Below are 6,000 nucleotides of genomic sequence, written 5' to 3' on the forward strand. Positions count from 1 at the left end.
TCGTGGTTTTGTCAAGAAAGGACAAGAGGACAAAGTGTGAAAATGTAACAAGGATTTGTATGAATTGAAGCAATCTCCTCGTGCTTGGTATGAGAAAGACGACACTCATTTAGTCAAACAAGGCTCGCGGTTTTGTCATAAAAGGACAAGAGGACAAAGTGTGCAAATGTAAGAAGGCTTTGTATGGGTTGAAGCAATCTCCTCGTGCTTGGTATGAGAAAGCTGACACTCATTTGGTTAAACGAGGCTTTCGTAACAGTCCAACAGAAAGCACATTGTATGTAAAGCGTGAGGATGATGTATTTCTCATTGTGGTTCTTTATGTTGATGATTTGCTGATCACTGGACCAAATGAGAGACATATTGCTGAATTTAAGGCTGATTTGAATGCTACTTTCAAGATGAAAGATTTGGGGCTGTTGCATCATTACTTGGGTATACAGTTTAAGCAGTGTGATGGTGGTATTGCCTTGTGTCAGAAAAGTTACATAGAGACATTGCTATGTAAGTTTGGACTTGAGGATTGCAAACCTATTGCCACTCCCATGGAAATAGGTTTGAAGTTGAGTCTACATGATGTTGGCGATCCTGCTGATGTCACTCTTTACCAAACTGCTGTTGGCTGCCTCATTTATGTATGCAACACGAGGCCAGATATTCAGTTTGCAGTCTCGCAGGTCAGCAGATTTATGCATAGCCCAGGGTCTAAGCAGTGGCAGGCTGTCAAGAGGATTTTCCGCTACCTTAGTGGCACTTTACATCTTGGCTTGTTTTATCCCAAGGGGGGATCATTGCCGCCAGACTTACATGCTTTTTCGGACTCAGATTGGGCTGGTTGTTTTGACACGCGAGTGTCCACAAGTGGTTTTTGTTTCATGCTTGGCAGTTCATGTATATCATGGTTGAGCAAGAAGAAACCTACTGTGGCCACTTCAAGTTGTGAGGCTGAGTACAGGGCAGTCTTCACAGCTACGATTGAGTGTGTATGGCTCAGACGCCTTATGGCTGACTTGGGTGTTGGACAAAACACTGCCAACACTATCTACACTGACAGTCAGAGCGCATTGGCAGTTGCGAGGAACCCAGTTTTTCATGCTCGCACAAAGCACATTGAGGTGCATTACCACTATGTCAGGGAGAGGCTCTCAGTAGGAGAGATTAGCTTGGCTTATGTGCCAACACAGGACAACCTTGCAGATCTTTTCACAAAGGCATTGTCTCGTGAGAATCTTGAAGCTTTCCGCAAAGCTTTGGGCTTACTCCCCTTTGTGGACTAATCCTGTCCTCAGGGCATGGCACTTCCCTTTACTCATGTGCCAGCTCTCGTTCACCGCATCACTCCAGGGGGGATTTGTTACCATATACATGTGGTAGTGATGTGTGTGAACACACTAGGACCGCCGCGGCATTTTTTCCCTCTTTAGGAGGTTTTTTCCCCCGTGCATTTTATATACGCCCATCACTCTAGGGCTATCTATCTTTCCATTGCACACTAAGTAACACACTCTCTATTGTGTGCCTTGAGCTTCCTTCGTCTTCTCCAAGCTGTGTGTGTTTCTCTGCAACCCTAATTCCAACAAACTACACCACCTAGCCACATACACACATACGGAAGGTAACTCACCTAATCATGCCAGATTCATACAAAACTTAAGGAACACCATCCCCTCACTAGGATATACCTGTCCCTACGCTTCTACACTCAAAACTCTCACTCTAAACCCATATGCGAAAAACGTTGTCGTGCTGTGACACGTACATAGTGGGAACGCATGCTACAAGATCTATCTTGTATTTTTTTAGATACATAATTATATTTCCTATAGTGTACATATGTATATTTAAGTATAATAATAAGCCTTCTATCTCATCCTATTATTTTTCTCAAGGGTAACATATCCTTACTTTACCATCAGAAAATACTATGGGAAAAGCATCAATAGCTCCGCCTCTTTAACTTGGGGCAAAAAGCATTGATTCTTTATTTCTACTATTTCATTATCATCTCACACCCTAGCTAGATCCTATATCTAGGGTAAACTCCAATATATATATATTCTATGTATTTTTTATACTTTTCTTATATTTCTTTTTAAATAGCTACTAAGAGAGAATCAAATCCTAGTGGGACACTAGGTGGCATGATTTCAAAGATACACTTATTTTAATGCATTATTGCAAGCATGATTACAAAACTTTGTCAAGGAGCAATGTCATGCTTTCATATGGCATGAGGTGTCCTTTGGAATTAAATGAAAGTTTAGGTTAAGGAAACCACATGAAGACTTTTGCTGCCATAAATGGACCCTATTTTGATGAATTTTTTACACAAGGTTCCAATCCGAATTGGAAACCGATTTTAAAATGAAAATCATAGCTAATGAGCTGAAGTTTTTGCCCATATTTTTACTTTTTTATTTGGAGCCACGGTTGAGGAGATATGATCAAAATACTGGACCCCAGTCTTCCCACATCATGCAGGGGCAACTCATTTCCAACTTTTCCAATTCCTGTTCACACTGGCTCCTCTCTTCTTGTGTAAACCCTTGGGGGTTCCCTTCACCTATAAAAGGGGACCTCTTCTTCCTTGGAAGGAACTCAAGCATTCAAGCCATTGATGAGAGGAATTCTCGAGGGAGTGAGTAGTAATGCCTAATTGTACTTAGCCATTAACATAAGCCCAAGCCTACACTTTCTCCTAGAGGGAGACTAGCCATTCTTGCAACAAGCTAACCTTGGAAGATCAAATCTAATCAAATAAGGTCTTGCACTTGGTGTATCAATCAAAGTGGAATTATCCACTCTTCTTCTCTCTCCATCAATAATGGTGCCAAAGGGTTTGTCAAGTAAGATGTGTTCTACATTGATGTTTTCTTGATTTCTTGTTGTTTTCTTTTTCATCTCTAATCCAACATATATATATATATATATATATATATAATATTATCTCCTTAACCAAATCTATCTCTCTCACTCTTAGTAATCCATCCTCTCTACAAAGTTTAGGTTCTCTTTGCTACAGGTACATCTCTCCCCGCAGTATCCTTATTGTCTACGGGCAAGAATAGAGCTTGGGAGGGAAAATTCTCATCTCTTCACTTCTCTCATATCTACATTTCTCACATACTATCCTAGATGAATAACCCACATGATGATCATTTCTATCGTTTTCACTCTGTACAATCTATTAGAATTAACGTATGCATTAGCCGTAAAATACACTTTCATCAATGTATAGTGTTTCTCTTTGGCCCTGAAAGGCTCAATGAAATACTTCTATCACCGGATCCCATCATACTACCTCTCATAGACTATAATTTTTCTTTTGATGTAAGCGTAGTTATCTTGCTATGAACCAAGAGGATTTGTACACACAATTAATCCCAATCCCTAGATAAAATATATATATTATGGTAAGCACAAAACTACAATTCCAAAGAACAATTCGTAGCCTATTTGATCAGCCAAGATTGAATGCCATTAACTCATCCATTAACCCTTTCATATTACCCATGATACGATATGACCATAGCCTTGATGTTTTCATCTTCGTATTGTTTTGACATTCTCTTTTGCGTTCTTTCTTTGTGTGTGTGAATGCAAGAGAGAAAGAGTGAGTCTTCTTTGATTGCACTTCTTTCCAAACCCTACTCTTCATGGCATCTATGGTTTAACTCCTTCATATAGTTTTTGTTGAGTTCTCTCACAAACTCTCACAGCCATAAGCCCGATGCTTTCCTGGCAAGACCGCAAATTTCTCGACATATTTTTGGTGAACCCGATGCGAATCTGCTAGGGTGAGAGTTTGTGGGTAACCATGGGTGATCATGTTGAGCAACAGGGTATGCATTTTGACCCAACAACAATGCAAATGTTTCAAGCATTTGCAATGTTTATGCAACAACAACATGCTAGTGAAAGAAGGGAGATTTCAGCAACGAAGGCCATACAAACGGTCGTCAACAGAATGGATCAGTTCAATGGCAAAGATGTAACCAAGTACTTACGCGAGTATGTGATGGAGATGGAGCTGCATCGCGTGTCAGAAGGTGAGATGATTCAAAGCTTTGAGCTAGTTGTTGCTCCAAAAATTAGGGAGCATGTTAGGGCAATTAAAGATGGGCATGGGAGAAATTGGGAAGAACTCAAAGTAGCTTTTAAGGAGGAATATTTCATGGAGGACTCGGAGAGAGTGACCAAAAGGACATTCTTAGAATGGGTAGTCAAGCCAAAGAAAGGACTATCAATAACAGAGCTACTTAGGGAATTTGAGCGGCGCTATGCACAACTCACTAGGACAGAAAGGGCCACACTAGATGCAGAGAAGACAGATCTTTTCTTACAAGCTGCAGGTAAAGAGTTTCAAGAAAATTTGGAGCTTCTTCTTGAAGATAAAGATGCTGAGCAAGGACTAAAGACCGACTGGAATGAGGTTGAAGGTGCTGTCTCACTGCTTGCCAAACGACAAAGAAGAAGGGACAAGATGGTAGTAAACACTACAAGTCCTTCCACCTCAACTTCTGACAAAATGGTAAAGCCTACTTTTATCGCTCCTAAGTTTGATGAGTCCATGCTAGACGAGCTGGTGAAGGGAATGCGTGACTTGAAGGTGAAGTTTGCAAAGCTTGAAGAAAAAGGCCAACCATCAGGGCCACTTCCTAGGCAAAGACAACAGCCCAAAGAAGGGTTTGTTAATAGATGTATTTGGTGTGATAGTACAGACCATGTAAGAAGGGATTGTGATGATTTTAGTGATGCTTTGTCAAAAGATGTTGTCTTTTTTAAGGATGGTAAAATCCACTTAAGAGAGACAGGTCTACCCTTGAGAACTAACTTTGGGAAGGGGGGAATGCAAACCTTAGTTCAAGATATGGCAACCAAGCATGCCACCTCTTCAGTTGAGGCAGCTACTTATGGAGTAAAAATTGAACATTTTTGTGATGAAGAGGTGAGTGACCATCATGGTCAAATTTGGCCAAATGTCATTCAATTAGCTAAAAAGGGAAAGCTTACAAAAGATATTCTACATGAAGCAGGTGATTGCATACGTCTAGAAACAGGATGGAATGATCCAGTGGACTCATTGTCAGTGCATGCCTACATTACAAAATGCCAACAAAATGAGGCAATTGTAGAAGAGAAGCGCAGACGTGAGAATGCTGATGAAGGACCATCAAAAAGAGCTTCTAGAAGTGGGGGAAGAAGCGACTCAATGCCTTCTCAAACACCCTCAACACAAGGAGCATCTCCACCTAAAGTACTCATGGAGGAGTCTACAACAGTAAAGAAGAAAGAGCCAACGAAAGGTAAGACAAAAGGCCCAACTTATAAACCACAATCTGATATTGAGGTTTCTACAGATTTAAAGAAAGTCTTGGAGGAAAGGATCTTGAATAGCAAGATTGAGTTTACTCTGGGAGAAGTTCTTGGCATTGCAAAGCGTGAATTCCATGAGGAGATCATTGACATCATCAAGAGAAAGAGGCAAACCCTTGCTGAAGTTTCTCATCCACATGTTGAAGGGGAAACCTCAAAGACACAAGGGATGCAACTGCAAAATAAGGAGAATGATGGAGCTGTGGTAGGATGCTACCAATCTAGTGGGAGAGTGAAGCAAGTGTATTTCTCAAATGATGATGAAGAAGTTGAAGATATTCCTAGGAGTTACTATTCACGAAGTCATTGGGCAAGGGCTACTACAGAAACTTTGGTCAAGGTAGGTGATCTTGAAGATCCATTTGTTGCCTTGATTGACCATGGTTCAGAAATAAACATAATGTCAAAGAGTCTCTACAACAAGTGTAAATGGCTGATGGACAGAGATCATGGCTGGATGGTAAAAGTGGCAAACAATTCATCCGGTGAATTGTATGCAGCATGTCCAGGTGTGAAGGTAACAATAGGTGATGTAAAGATTGACCAAAACTTCTTTGTACAGGATACATCTTCATATCATCTCATCCTTGGACAACCCTACATTGTGGAAGTTCGAATGGAAAT

This window comes from Adiantum capillus-veneris, chromosome 19, assembly GCF_014529385.1.
Source record: "Adiantum capillus-veneris isolate H3 chromosome 19, ASM1452938v2, whole genome shotgun sequence".
NCBI lineage: Eukaryota > Viridiplantae > Streptophyta > Polypodiopsida > Polypodiales > Pteridaceae > Adiantum > Adiantum capillus-veneris.